The 16,593-nt window shown below is 34.8% G+C and overlaps 1 long non-coding RNA gene across 4 annotated transcripts; it reads right to left on the bottom strand.

The window, feature by feature from the left end:
- Positions 1 to 8,580: 8,580 nt before the first annotated feature.
- On the bottom strand, positions 8,581 to 13,658 carry LOC110941256. 4 transcript variants are annotated; one of them, XR_002593942.2, is made up of 6 exons: positions 13,388 to 13,658; positions 11,730 to 11,869; positions 11,451 to 11,645; positions 11,263 to 11,345; positions 10,561 to 10,728; positions 8,582 to 10,382 (listed from the first exon to the last, which is right to left on the bottom strand). It is a non-coding gene; the product is annotated as an uncharacterized LOC110941256 (long non-coding RNA). The 4 variants fall into 4 exon arrangements; XR_004893303.1 differs by having other exon boundaries at positions 8,581 to 10,728; positions 11,563 to 11,645; positions 13,388 to 13,613; XR_004893302.1 differs by having other exon boundaries at positions 8,582 to 10,728; positions 11,263 to 11,360; positions 13,388 to 13,638.
- Between the last annotated feature and the right edge of the window lie 2,935 nt (positions 13,659 to 16,593).

The raw sequence follows: 16,593 nt of genomic DNA, 5'->3' as shown, positions 1-16,593 counted from the left end.
TGGGTCGCGACCCGGACTCCCTAAGTCTGTCGCTGGTCGCGACATAGTAACACTGGCGACACCCTAGTCAGCCACGTGTCCGGTTACGTGTGGAACCTACGCGCTGACTCGACAAGCCTACAGCCGCCTTTATGGCCCTCGTGGGCCGTGACGGAGATGGAGGTGGTCCTCGTGGGGCGCGAGGGACCCCTCGACCAGCCAATAAAAGGGGCCTCAGGCCTAAGTTTGCAAACCGTTCGATTTTAAATTCTCTTTCAAATCTCTAGGCAATTATAATACTCGGGTATTATACCCCTAAAAAGTGAAGCTCTGACTCATTGTAAGTATTATAACCCCTGATCACGTATCTGTTACTCTACCCGATTGATCTAGGGCTCCGTAACGCATGTCAAGGCTCTGCCTGACTCAGTCATTGGAGTTCTGTCCCGTGGTACACCCGATTGATCTAGGACTCCGTAACGCATGTCAAGGCTCTGCCTGACTCAGTAGTTGGAGTTCTATCTTGTGTTGTATGGCTCATGTGATTTGGGTTATCTTACTAACACATGTGCATTGTTTAATTTTTAATAGATAATAACCAGGAGATTCACCAGAAAGCTTTAGTTTTACCTAAGTAAACAATGTGAGTACATCTTATTTTTGTACAAATTTTTGTAAAAACCTCAAATGTGTTCAATTATACTTAACAACGATTGAGTCTATGTATTCTACAATTACTACCGGTATGTTGGGGTTTTGTATACATTATTTTAAACCGTTACTATTGGACAAAGAGTTAGCGAATGAGGAACATAACCCACAAGTCAGGTGTTGACAGTACTGAATGAGTAATTGTGTAGATGTAAACATTGTAATCGCTCTCAATACTGTTGTAGGATCGTTTTCTGACCCAAACGAGTCGTTCAGAAGAGATCTCGACCAATACAAAAGGCGGAAACAGATGTATTGATGTTATTTCAGCTGAATTGCACTAGGAATCACTTTAAACTGTCTTTATATTGATATCAGATCGATTACAATGCTGTAGACACTTCGGCAGAGCTTCGCTACCGGAATCAGAATCGTTACAAATGACAAGGCACATCAGGTATTTATAGGCATGGTGATTTCGCACGAAACCGTTCAAGCGAAAGCTGGTTTCGCACGAAACACTCCAAGCGAAATCAGTTTCACACGAAATCACTATTTCGTGCGAAATACCCACAAACACCCATTTCTCGTTTTCCGTACACTGATCTATCTAATACAATACAAGACTCGATACAAGACGAAGTCGACAGACGTATGCACCAACAGACTCCCCCTCGGATGTTGACGAAGTCTTCGATGTCGAGTCTTCGGTTGTCAAACCTTCAGTCTTTATCAGTCTTCACGCTCTCTCCAAAGATTCTTCATTGTAAGCATCCTCAATCAATCAATCTCTCTCTTTTCTTCTATTCTCCCCTTGGATATTGATCTGGCTCTTGAGCTTTCTAATTCTCTTAATCAGATCTCTTTATTCCTTAAGTTTTTCAGCATCAGCCTGTTGCGTGGATACAGTTCCAAAATCAAACACTGGCTCTAACCACTCCATCTTGACTGTCTTTAGACTCCGCCTTTCAGTAAGCTGGGATTGCAGTTTGGAATTTACAACCTGGCACTTCCCTACTTTCATTCCTGCACATTCTCTACCACAAACATAAGTTTCACAAATTTAACCTTTTGCAAATTCAGAAACCACTTTGCAGGAATCATTCAAAAATGATTTAATCTTTGATAATCACTTGTAAGAATAACTTTTTCACTCACTTTTTCCCAAACCTCTTCAACATGTTCAGCACTTGGAATTTTGAAAATCAGCTCTCCACTATTAGTTGTCAAAAATCTTTTTGTATTTTTAAAATTTTATGCTAAAACACACTGAAAATCTTTTTGAATTTTTGAGATTAATGAAATGCAGTAAAGAAATATCTACATACAATATTTGTGTGAGTTTGTGTAAGAGGATCATATCAGTTTATGAGACAAATCACCAACACCGTTAAGCTTTAAACATTTTAAGTTCTAAACAATTCACGTAGATTGTCAGTATACCGATCCACTTAAATTTTTACACAAATTTCAACTGTTTCGAGATACGAATTTAGTATTTTAAGGCACTTAAACTTATTCGCGTGTCCCACCTCAGAATATACTCCCGTATCCAGACTTCTATATTCAGTCTTACAGGTGAATGTACACTAATGATATCTGTAAACGGGTTGCTCGACTTTAGGTGTGTCCCGTTTGGGGATCTTTTCTTCAACAACAATGATTAGCAAATGTTTCATCATTTTTTGTACTGAGCGTTGGCTTTAAGATTAAAGCATATGCAAAGTATTATACGAAGACTAGGCTATTGCTCCCGCAAAATCAGAAGTCCTGGTATAATACCCCAGATATCACCACGCACAAAGACCTAGTACGTCAGAAATAGAAAGCCCTTCAAACAAGATTTCAGGGGTTACCTATATATCCGAGAGATGTTCCCCACGAGATAAGCAAGTTTGATTTTTAAGTTTATATCTCGAAAACAATCTACTGAATGTATAAAAAACCTACTGGCACATCGACAGTGAGACCGCTTATCACATTTTTGACTTTCCAATTCTTTAGCATCGTTGTGATAGTCCACTGATGTACTATCATTTCCTCTTTTTCATAACAAAACTCATTTTTGAATATTTCGATGTTTTTGGCTTTTTGGATTTTATCATGTTTTTGTACTTTTCAAATTTTCAAAATTTCTTAAAATTTTTACTCCCCCTAAAATCAAAATATGTTTCAATTTTGATTTTCTGAGAAAATTTGAAAACAAACTGTACAATAAAACGACAACTGTTGTGAATTGCTTCAATTCGCCATTCACTCGGCATAAACAATCAGAACTCCCCTTTTCAACAAACTATTTTCCCATTATGATTTCAAAACACTTAAGTTTGTTTTAATCAAAATGGTTTTTCTGGAAAATTAGTTTTGTTGATTTTACCACTTGTAGGCTTGGGATCTTATTCATCATTTTGTTTTCTCACACATTTGAATGAAAGTTAAATCAAGTTCAATTTAATGACCTTGATTAACCACTTGTAGGTAAAACCTCTTTTTCAACCACTTGTAGGTTTATTCAAACACACATCCAAGAATGATGTCGATTCCTGCTCCACGATTACCAACTTGGGAGCTCCGGCAAGTCCAGAGTTTAGTCGTGATAGGTTCTATCCCAGTTACTAACCCGGGATAAACCATCTCCATCTGGCTTTTTCGTTTTCTTCTCATAAAATTCTTTAACCCCCTTCACCTTCCCATCAATCATTTTTCCAAAAATGTTTTGAACAGTGGGGTTAAAGACCTTTTCAACATCTAATTCTTTCTTTTCAGGAAAGAATTGATTTGAAATTTGAAATTTCAACTTTGCCAATTTTAGATTTCAAATTCTTAGCCCGCAATGGTGGAAAATTTGCATCATCCAAAGGCGGAACTGATTTCTCTTCTTTCATAACAACTTGTGACTCCTCTGATTTTGTGGAATCAGATTCATCGCCAGAACTATCACTTGAATTCTTAACAACCCACTTTTGGTTGTTAAGTTTCTCCTTTCTTTTGCAAACACTTTTCGAACATTCACCAACCTCAAAAGTTGAATTTTCAAAAACTTTAAATATTGGTTGGTAGTTCGTTTTTCTCAACCACTTTCTTTTTGAGTTTTTCAGAGACTTCCTGTTTTGATTGAATTGCATTAGGAAAATTCTTGGCAATATGCCCAACTTCATGATAGTTGAAACAAGTTCTCGTCTCCTTTTTCTTTTGAGCAACGCCTTTCTTCATTTCGTCTTGCTTGTTTGCAAGGAAATCTTTGTTTGTCTGCTTTCTGAACACTTGCTCTTTTTCTTCTTCAGATAATATCCCTGAAACAAAAATAGTTTTTGGTTTATAAGTTTTCTCATTTTTATAATTTTTTGGTTGAATAAATCCTAGACCTTTCTTTTTGAAATTACCGTTATGGTTTGATTTCTTTCGAAAATCTGAACGATAATTGTAACCCATTTTCTTGTTTATTCTTTGTTTAATTCTTGAGGTATATTGTTTAGGTTTTTCCAAAAGATTTAAATCTTTTATTTCAGAAACATTAATTTCTGTTAGTTTGAAAACCTTTTTGACCATCTCAGTTTTAACACCTCTTATTGGAAAATCTTCATCAAAATAAAATTTGTCAGAACCATTCAAAGTATATGCCACTCTGATTGATTCTTCATTCAAATTAGATTTTGATAACATAAATTTTTTTATTGTAAACTCTTTTCCCCTGTTTGACTCTTTGACTTGACTCTGATTTTGACTCCGACTTTGACTCCTCTGTTTCATCTTTATCCAACACTTGATCGACCACTTTCTTTTTTAACTCGGACTCATGATCAGTGTCAGATGATGTGAATGTGACATCAATATTTTCTGGCAAGTTATCTGAAGATTCAGACTCCCACTGTAAGTTTGTAGCTTTTTCGACTCTTTCTGAATTTGGATTTCTTGGAGAATATCCATTTTCGAGCGAGGGTGGACACTTGGTTTCTTACCAGAATTCTTCTCTGTAGTTTCTTCTTTTGTTTCAGACTTCTTTTCTTCAGATGTCTTCTCTTCAAACGCCTTCATGCCTTCAACTGTGTGGGGTAAATCCAGTCAATAACATAAGAAGCACATGAGTAACTTTTCAATAATCTTTCAACCCTTTCAGTTTCTATTCTTTGAGTTTCCAACTTTTGTTCAAGTTCTGCACATTTATCAATGTAATGATTGATGCCTAACTGCTTCGTCATGAACGCTCCTTGAAGTGTCTTCATGGCTGTAGCTTGTTCACTGCTTGATCCGTTGTATTGATTCATTGCTTTGTTTAAGACATCATATGATTCTTTCAGCCTGTTCATGTTGTGAATCAATTCACTGTTTTGCTTCTTCATAGTCTCACAGTTTTCACAATTTTCAGATACTTTTTATTCAACAGCTTCCTTTTTAACCTCAAACACTGGAATTTCTTTATCCTGCTTCTTTATCTCACGAACCTCTTCTACAACTTTTTCATCTTTCTTTTCTAAACGCTTTCTTATTTTTTCTGCCCAGTAATCATCAGTAGTATATTTTTCACCATTTTCTTAAACAATTTGAGCAACAAAAACTTTATGATCTAGAATTCTGTTTGGATCATAGTCATCCCAACTGAAATCTTTCCAACTGAAACCCTCTGGAAGCCTTTCATCATCTTGATCTATCAGACATGCCTTACTATCAGCCGAAATGTGTTTATCTCAACTGAATTCTTTTGATGAACTTCCATCATTGACTAACAAGACACGCTTTCTTTGAATCTTCGATCACCTTCCTAGCATGTGCAGTTTGTTCCTGTTCTTGTTGATATGGTTGTTGAGCAACTTGATGATAAATCGCTTTTCTATAATAGTCGTTGTTTCCAAAAGGATTTTGAGCTCCACTTGCTTCGCGATTAGTGCATTCTCTCTTGAAATGCCCCTTTTCCCTGCAACGAAAACAAGTAACTTTAGATTTATCAAATCCTAAAGTAGAGACATTTGCATCACGGAAATCATCTCTTCCCGTAATTTGTTTAAACTTTTCAGCTCTTCTCAACACGCTCGCCAAACACCACTTTATATCCATCAATTCCATCTCCTCAGCATCAACCTGATCGTAATCCTCTTTTGTCAACATTGGATTTCCGATCCTTCCCGCAACCAAACTTCCATACGACTCTAGCACAGTCACCAACAGAGACATATGACTTTTTGCAACTTCTTCTGAGTAATTCTGATCATTCTCAAGATTTAAAGCAATGTTGCATTAAAGAACTTTGCCACTCTTTGTTTTAGAAAAATGTGGATCAAATTATGGAAATGAAGTAAATCTTGTTTTGTTGCTTGATCCCTGAGATGAACTTTCAGAAGAACTTTTTGCATTAAACGCAGTTTCAACTTTTGCTGAAATGTTGGTTTTCTCACTAACACCACCTTTTGTAATACAAACCAATGTCTTGTTCTCCATCGTAGTTCTTCATCCTCGCTATCTTTCGTTGCTCCATTTCTTGAGCTTCAAGCTGTTTAATAAAATCACTCAGTGTTAGATCGTTAAAATCCGGTTTATTTTTCAACATCATAAGATACGTGCCCCAAACATCATGTGGCAACGCATCAGCCAACTTTTCAATCAATTCGTCTTTATCTTTTTGGATGTTTAATCTTTTCATATTCTTGAATAAATTGCAATATCTTTCAATAATCCGCTTGGTGTTTTCAGTTCTCAATCCTCGAAATAAATCAAATTCTTTCTTCATAAGCGACTTTTTGTTCTTGATCATTTCATCACTTCCAAGAAACTTTGATTCCAATTCTACCCACATCGAATGTGCACTTCCGTTGTGTTGAAGTAAAATCAAGATGTCTTTTTTAATAGCTTGTTGCAAAAGACTAACCATCATTTTTTCATCTTTGTATTTCTTTTTATCCTTAACACTCAGGTTTCTAATTTCAATTTTCACCCCATTGTCTCCTACCAGTCTACTATATTGAAATTCAGTATGTTCCCAAGCATCTAAATGATATGCCTGAACTCAGTTTTCAAAATGTTCAGCCCATCCACTATATTCCTCGATACTCATGAGCTTAGGCGGTTTTTGAGTTGTCCCTGTTTCATTTTCTAGCATCGTACTCTGAGTAATAGTCATCAGATTAGCAAAGGCATTATAGAACTCGTTTTCCATGATTCGGTTTTCAAAATATCACACCAACAGCTTTTCAAACGAAATGAAATGCACTCCTTAAACGAAAGACACTTTCACACGGAATGACCTTTTCCAAACGAAAACAACTTTCGTGCGAAATGATATGTTGATTTCTTACAAAACGAAAAGTGATTTCGTACGAAATGAAATTTGATCTTCGTGCGAAATAAAAACCTGATTTCATGCGAAATAGTAAACTGATTTCGTACGAAATGAAGCAATGTTCAAACGAAATGATATCTGTTTGGTGCGAAATGACGATGACGTCAGCAATTCGAACAGTTTTTCACAAAATTTATCAAGTTTTACTTTGAATTTAGATCTGATTCTTTCTAGGGTTTGTTAAAACAGTGTTTCGCATAATATATTTAAAAATCAAGCCATTTTAACCGTGAAATTTTGATTAATTTTGAAAAGAAGGTGTAGAAATCAGAAACTGCAGCTGAAATAGTAAGAACTCTTCCTCCTGAGCTCTGATACCACTTGTAGGATCGTTTTCTGACCCAAACGAGTCGTTAAGAAGAGATCTCGACCAATACAAAAGGCGGAAACAGATGTATTGATGTTATTTCAGCTGAATTGCACTAGGAATCACTTTAAACTGTCTTTATATTGATATCAGATCGATTACAATGCTGTAGACACTTCGGCAGAGCTTCGCTACCGGAATCAGAATCGTTACAAATGACAAGGCACATCAGGTATTTATAGGCATGGTGATTTCGCACGAAACCGTTCAAGCGACAGCTGGTTTCGCACGAAACACTCCAAGTGAAATCAGTTTCACACGAAATCACTATTTCGTGCGAAATGACCACTTGATTTCGTACGAAATGACTTCTATGTCATTTCGTGTGAAATACCCACAAACACTCATTTCTCGTTTTCCGTGCCCTGATCTATCTAATACAATACAAGACTCGATACAAGACGAAGTCGACAGACGTATGCACCAACAAATGTAAAGTTACAAAACTGTTTTTATTAAAATGGGATGCACTCGCCAGTATTTCTTGCTGATAAAACCTTTTCAAAACGCGTTTCAGGTAACTTAATGTGAAGCTAATAGAAGCCAGCTGGAGAGCACTGAAGGCTTGGAAAAGTGGCTATAAAAGTTACCTAAACAAAAAGGAGTTTTGTTTTCAATAAACTAGGGTTTATCCCTATAAATGTATTGTAATGGAAACTTAGGTTTTATCCCATTTATTTATTATAAAAAGTTTGGTGTTTTAACTCTAATAAAATATTTCTTAACCACGGTCCTGATGTCTCATTTTCGCTGCCAAATTAATAAACACCGATACCACCCGCTCTGCGTAAACGGCCGCGGCCACCCGCTCCCGGGGCAGGGATCGGGGGCTGCGACATGATTATACAAAGAGATTCAACCCGGTGGTTAAACCCACTACTATTCGTCTTATTCTCTGTTGCTTTTCCCGCGGATGGGTCATCAGGCAGCTTGATGTCAACTATGCCTTTCTTCATGGTGATTTATCTAAGGTTGTGTATATGTCACAATCTCTAGGCTTTGTTGACTCTTCCCGACCTCATCATGTTTGTTTACTATAGAAGGCTCTTTATGGCCTAAAGCAGGCACTAGAGCTTGGTTTTCTAAGCAATCATCGGCTCTTATCTTTGGAGGATTTTCTCAGTGTCTCTCTAACACATCTCTCTTTGTCTACAATCGAGATTCGATCATGTATTATGTCTTGGTTTATGTGGATCACATTATTATTATTATTATTATTATTATTATTATTATTATTATTATTATTATTATTATTATTATTATTATTACTGGGAGCTCTTTTGAATTTGTTATTGGATTGACTAAGCATTTTATTCATAGTTTACGCTCAAGGATTTGGGAGTTCTATCCTATTGTTTATGTATACGTGCTACTTTCACTAATGATGTTCTATATCTATCTTAATATCGCCATCTACTTGATTTATTATAGCGTACTAGCCTTGCTGAGTGTCGGCCTTTGTCTACTACAGTTACCTCTAGACGCCAGCTTTCTGGTTATACACGTATACCTTTGGCCAATCCCACTTTATTACGGAGTACATTTGCTAATTTACAGTATTTAGTCTTGACTGTACCCGAGATTGCTTATGCGGTTAGCAAGATGTCCCAGTTTTTACAGACACCTACTAATTCTCACTGACTAGCAGTCATGCGCATTGTGAGGTATCTCTGAGGCCCCGTTTCTCATGGATTATATATTAGGCGATCCGATTATGTTGATCTTCATGCTTAATCTGATGCTGATTGGGCAGGATGCCCTAATGATCGTTGGTCGACTACTATTGGATATTGTGTCTTTCTCGGGCCCAACATATTAGTTGGAGATCCAAGAAATGTCATACTGTTGCCCATTCTAGTACAGAGGTTCAGTACGTGCTTTAGCTCATACTGCTGTTGAGATTCGATGGATTTTATCGCTTTTACAGGAGCTTCATATTACTTTATCATGTCCACCTACTCTTTGGTGTGACAACGTTGGTGCCACTTATCTTGCAGTCAACCTTGTGTTTCACTAGCGCACGAAACACTTTGAGATTGACTTGCATTTTATTCATGATATGGTGTTAGCACAGATTCTCCGTGTTGGGTACGTGCCCACTTCTCTTCAATTGGCAGATCTATTGACCAAAGGGTTGTCGCCAGGTCCTTTTGACACTCTCCGGTTCAAGCTTCACGTCGCTGCGCCACGTTCGGCTTGAGGGGGCATATTAGAGTATAGAACTATGGGGTTGAGTCAGTTTTGTTAGTTGAGAGTTCGTTAGAATTGGTGTGTGTTAGTTAGCTATCCCCCTCTCCCATCTCTTTATGTATATAAACATATAGTAGGTATATTGTTTCAGTAAAGTAACACTTATTATACACATAGTTTACTATTAATGAGATTATGGCCTTCTTACCTGATTATCATGAGTTTCTTCAAGCATCGTCAGGTGGAGAGGGATGATTAGTATTGAAACATATTATGCATGAGTGTATTAGGCATTTGAATGTGTGTATGTGCGCATGCATATGTGTGTGGTGAGAAGGAGAGGCAATTGAAATGTTGATTATGACGAGAGTGTGTGGCAGTGGAGCGATTTACATAAGTTAACGGTTGTGCATTAACAAAAGGAAAATATTTAGTTATATAGAGATTGCTATAATAGTAGGCTATAAAATGGCGTAAGAGAAATTGACCATTTTATCCTCATATTAGGTTAATGCCCGCGCGATGCACGGCTTCATTCAAAACCATATTATTTACTTTGAAATGAAATATTCTGATGATGAAGTGCCTGCCCATTTTTCCAGGGTTAAGAAATAGTGACATATGATAGTAATAAATTTGTATATGTTCTTGTTAGTATATCGTTATAAGATACTTCATAACATAACCCATTAAAAGTTGATAATATTAGTGATCTTATACAATTATACGTTGATTTATTGGTTAAACGATCATATTATATAGCTAATATTAATATGTATGAAAGAAAAACCTGGAGGTAATTATATAAAACTTCTTTTTCTTTGAAATAAGCGGCTGTACAGACTGTGAAACCGCCTGTGTGATCTGCAGAAATAAGAGTGACACCAACATTATGGTTGACCATTAGTCAAAACCCAAAAACCGATAATGACGGCAAAATGAAGGGATTTTGTAAATGAAAACCAACAATATACAGGTATTTTGCAACCTCTATAACAGATAAATAAGGCAATCTCACAACATTGACACCTCTTATACTTACAGCATCCACAAACGGGTTAAGAGCATCTTCAGCAAGGTATGACAGAGTTGTTCCTGAACTATGGTTCCACTTCCACCTTGGTTGTCTGATATCGCAAAAGTCGACGGGTCAATGGACAGCGTTTGACCATTGACAGAAATACTCTGCAGATTTATATTATAGTGTGGCCTGAAAACATGCAATTTATACTATTAGAACTATTTGGAATAAATGATAACCTAAATCAACTCATCCATAAGTAAAAAAGTCAAAACTACATCCTCTAACTTAATTACAACAATAAAAAATGCCATTATAATTTTTGTGTTAAATAAGATTACGAAAGTATCTACTACAAAATTTAACAATGAAGCAGTTTAGAAGGTTTTTATGCAATTGAGTACATATCCCTGAATAATACAGTAGAAAGATCCAAAGCTCCCCTGGAGTCGTGACAACTGGCATGGTGGAGGAACCCCTCTTCGTGCTACAATTGGACTGTAAGTGCTAAATTTAAAAAACGAAAAACAATTGATGAACCAAACACTCTAAACCACCCTAAAATTCCATTTTTGATGTGCATATTTCTAAAAGAACTATTGCTTCTATTTTATGTGCTACTTCATGATAAAACATATTAAACACGAGAGTCGCGTCGACTTGTTTTGTAAATAAACCATGTCCAGACCAAGCCAAGCGAAGCTATAAAAAGCAAGATATTACCTTTAATAAGTGGTAGAAGTCATTATTCGGTTCCACACTAGCATCCATCGGCATAAAACATCATTCTTTAAGTACATCTTCACCTACATACAAAACCCCTATACACATTAAAAAATATATATATCAATGTAAATCGGCAAGCAGATAAAAAATTAAACATAAAACGCTAAAATCGGTTTGCATATTACTTTTTTTTTTGTAGTTGGATCACTTGTAAATGAACTGAGCCGCGTCGACTTGTTTTGTAAATAAGACATGTCCAAACCAATCCCAGCGAAGCTATAAAAAGCAAGATATTACCTTTAAGAAGAGTTAAAAGTCATTATTCAGTTCCGCACCAACATCCATCGGCATAAAACATCATTCTTTAAGTCCATCTTCACCTGCATTTCCATTTTTCGTTAGATAAGAAACAATTAAAAAACACAATAAATATGGAAACAATAAATTTGAAGCAAATTGACCACCCTTTGCTAGAGTAGCTGCACCAGTTCTTCAACAGTCTTTATGAAGTTCCTTGAGTCGTTGATTGGCTTGGCTTGCTTGTTTCTTTGACAACAACATCATACTTCTCAACTTCCTTTTTCTTACTTTCAAGCACTACCATCTGCACAAGTAATTACCAATTTAAAAATATGTTGCTCTTCATGTTTAAGAAGAGCATCAATTAACAAATTATTTATTTAAAAAAATCTATGGGCATATGAAGAAGTTTGTAATGCTTGATAAATTGTTCATAAAAAAATATCAATTAATAATCTTTAAACAATATATGTTAATAAAATCAAAGATTTCAAAAAATTGTGTCAATATTTAACAAAGGAAAATGATTCCTGAAACTTTGCTCATCATTTCTTATTTCATTCTTGAGAACACTAAACCCTTTTCAGTTCAATATGTATGATAATAACAGTGATGATAATAAATATCAACAAAAGTCCTATCTTTTTTCCCAGTAAACTGCAAACTGATTCAAGATTCCACAGAAAGCAACAATTCTAGAAAAATAATAAAAAAATACTAATTAAATTGAAGATCTTTGAAGATTATATGGTAATTATAACAAAAAGCAACAATTCTAGAAAAAAATACTAATTAAATTGAAGATCTTTGAAGATTGTATAGTAATTAGGCTATAGGGTGTGGTCATCACCCTCCACGTCAGTGTCAGTGTCATGTCATCCACCTCTAATCCACCATCCAAAACCACTACCCTAAGGGTATGGTCATGACCCAAACCACTATACCCTTATTTATTAGTTTATCTTTGTCTAAAAAAGAGTAAATGATTTCTTGAAAAATGGAAAGGAGGACCATGGTTGCTATAGTTTAATCCATGCAAACTATGGTGGATCAAGCAAGGGGTGGTGTAGTCTTCTATTCATGTTCCTAGGTGGCGAATCATGTCCCAACCATGACCTCCATACCCTTTAGCCTTATAAAATCAAATATTGCAAGAAATTGTGTCAATATTTAAAAAAAAAAAGAATCCTAATTCTTGAAACAAACTTTGATCATCATTTCCTATTTCAAATTCTTGAAAACACTAATCACTTTTCAGTTCAATCTGTATGACTATAACCCCACAAAATGTTATACATATCAAAGAGTCAGTAGAGACAGTGGTAAGAAAAAATTATAAAAATATAAAAAAATAAAACAAAAGACTAATGATGATAAATATTAACAAAAATCCTATCTTTTTTGCTAGTAAACAGCAAGATCACCAAAAAACTGCAACTTTTGAAAAATCACAAAGAATTCAACAACAATCCAAATAGAAACTAATTAAAAGGGGTCTCGTAATATTGCATCTTATACACATATTCAAACATATTTCAACAACAACTTCAGCATTTTAATCTAAAACACAAAAGATTTCAAGAAAGCATTCACCAAAAAGCTAAACTAAGTTCACGTATTCAGATTCACACAATAAGCATCATCTGGGTTCTCGGCCAAAACAAATTTAGCCATCATCGAACTTTACCTAAATCAGTCTATTAAAACCCTAAGAAAAAAAGCATAAGTTAATCGATCTTCAAATCATGTATTATAAAACCTAACGAACATAATCGTTCACAAAACAACATCAACAACGTCGATTAAGATTCAAGGAAATTACTGTAGAGTGGAAAGCCTTCAAATCCGTCGACCGTCGCTCCGGTTGAATGACTGATGAAGGTTGTCGGCGATGGTGTTGAGAGAGAGAGAGAGAGAGAGAGAGGCAGAGGAATTTTTTGTTTAGGGTTTTTTGACAGGAAAGATGAATGAGAGAATGAGAGAGAGAGTATAATGAAGCGTACAATAGAAGCCTTCTTCAATCCTGGCCTTAGAGCAATGCCACATGTATGCTTATGTGGCTGCTTATTTGGCATCAACCATAGGATAACATGTGTCCTCTAATGGTTTGCTTTATTAGAGATATAGATGTGTTACACATGATAAGAGCTAAATAAAAAAGCTATTTATGTGTTGCACATGTTAGCTATTTGACACTTATCCAAATAAAAAAATTATTCATGTGTTACACATGACATGATAAGAGTTATCCAAATAAAAAAGCTATTTATGTGTTACACATGATGACATGATAAGAGATATTTGATAGTTATCCAAATATAGAACAATCCATTATACAAGTTCCAAAAACAGAAACAATCTGTTTAACTTATATATTTAGAAATGACGAAATCCTTGATTTTCATAAACCATAAAGAAAAAACCATATAAAATTTGTAATCTACTCCATAAATTATTTACTACTATCTAACCTAGCTTTTATGAGTTTTTGAAGTACCAGAGATGCCCCCACATAAAAAAAAATTGAACTAGCTATGATGTGATGATACATATTATGTGTATTGTTAGTGCATATTATATACGTATGCCGTGTGAATAGACTAGATAAAGCGTGTATTGAGTATTGTATAGTTGAGAGTGAGATTAGAACACTCGACATTTTGGTGAGGACGAACACTGGTCCGCACGGATGAGAACTCATCCGCACGGATGAGTTCATCCTCCCTAAATACTCTTGTCTGTAAATAGGTGTCATGTGTTAGATTTGTTAAGTTTTGGCTGGAGAGATTGCTTGATGCTCTCTTCAGCCTGTCAATGATGTATGCTTTTTCGGTATTAATGGAAGCTTTATACTTTTGACTATTCTTACAAGATTTCTACCGAAGTAGCTTCATCTAATCCAAACTTCCGTCTAAACTCACCAGATCCGGAACTTTCACGTAATAACATTCTATCAACGTTATTCTGTTGTTATTAACATCAATTTTATAGATAATCTATAACTTTTTTTTTGAACGACAAATTTCTTTTTAATTCTTGTCGTCTGTGTGACTTGAACCCAAGACATTCTCATCCTAAGGTGTTTCAAGGTTTTGCCTTTACTAATGGACCACCACCCTATTGGGAGATAATCTAATTAATCGATTATATCTATATTTATGCTTAGCTAGTGATCTCTCGTATAATACAACGGAAAACACACACACACACACACACACACACATATATATAGGGGATGGTTCAAATAAAAACCACTTTTATTGTGAAAACTCGAAAACTAACTAAAAAAAAGCCTAAAAAAACACACCAATTTTTTTTTTCAATTTTTTATAAAAATCGCAGGTTTTTTTATTTATAAAAAAACCTTTTTTCAAAAAAAAAAAATTGTAGTACACATCATGTGTATTATTACACATGTGCACTACAAAAAAAAATTTTTGAATTTTTTTATATATGAAAAATGGCGAAAATTGGTACGCAAAAAAAAAAAAAAATTGGTATTTTTTTTTTGGCTTTTTTAATTAGTTTTCGAGTTTTTACAATAACTAATGGTTTTCATTTAGACCTATATATATATATATATATATAGAGAGAGAGAGAGAGAGAGAGAGATAGAGAGAGAGAGAAAGTGTACTGTACAAATGCCTTATCGTACAATACGTACGCGTCAATCTCAGCCGTCAGATCTTTCATTCCGCATTGAAATCGCATGTTGGTTTTTTTGTAACAATTTCGCATGTGATAATTTTTGATGAAATCGCATGTTGGTTTTTGTAACAATTTCGCATGTGATAATTTTTGATGAAATCGCATGTTGGTTTTTGTAACAATTTCGCATGTGATAATTTTGATGAAATTGCATGTTAAAAAAAACATGCGAAATTGTTACAAAAAACCAACATGCGATTTCAACGCGGGATGAAGATCTGACGGCTGAGATTGACGCGTACGTATTATACGATAAGGGCATTTGTACGTTAAGCTAACCCTATATATATATATATATATATATATATATATATATATATATATATATATATATATATATATATATGGTAAGGTTCATGCGAGAACCACCTTTATTGCGATAACCGCGAAAACCAATGTGAACACAACCTAAAATAGCTAAAAAAACATAAAAAAACTAACCTCCACCACCCCCCCCCCCCAAAAAAAAAAAAAAAAAAAACCTCCCCCCTCAAAAAAAAAACCTAAACCCCCCTCCCTCACCCCCCAAAAACCTAAACCCCTCCACCCCCCTCTCCAAGCTAAAATGCTAAAAACTAAACCCCCAAAAAACCTAAAAAAATCTAAAAAAAATCTAAATTTTTTTAATATTTTGTATGTTAAAATCGTTACTTTTAGTAGCCAAATTTTTTTTTACTACTAAAAGTAGCGATTTTTAAATAAAAAATATTAAAAAAAAATTTGTGTGTTTTTTAGCTATTTTTAGGCATTTTTGTTTGTGTTCACATTGGTTCTCGCTGTTCGAGCAATAAAGGGTGGTTCCTAACGGATCCTTGTCCTATATATATATATATATATATATATATATATATATATATAGAGAGTAAGGTTAACATACAAAAAGCCTTATCATACATCACGTAGAAGACAATGGTAACCGTTGGATCAGGGGTATAATCACGCATGGGACCACATAATCACGCATGGGACCACATAATCACGCATGGGACTATAATAACGCACGTTCTATAATAATAACGCACGTTATATTTTTTTGTCATGTATGTTAATGTAGGTTAAGCCTTGAAGTACATTATACTTTCTCTATATATATATATATATATATATATATATATATATATATATATATATATATAGGGGAAGGTTCATTTAAGAAGAAAATTTTATTGAGAAGAAAAAGAATAAAAGGGTATAATTGTAAAACAATAAATAGTTTTTTTCTCATCTAATTTATTATTATGTTTGACTAATTAATTAGTCATTAAGACTATAATCCTCCACACTAAATATTTTTGCCTACACACATCAAAATTTATCCTA

Source organism: Helianthus annuus, chromosome 5 (assembly GCF_002127325.2).
Source record: "Helianthus annuus cultivar XRQ/B chromosome 5, HanXRQr2.0-SUNRISE, whole genome shotgun sequence".
Classification (NCBI taxonomy): Eukaryota; Viridiplantae; Streptophyta; class Magnoliopsida; order Asterales; family Asteraceae; genus Helianthus; species Helianthus annuus.
Note: the sequence above shows the minus strand (reverse complement) of the source record. Positions and strands in the feature narration are given on the sequence as shown.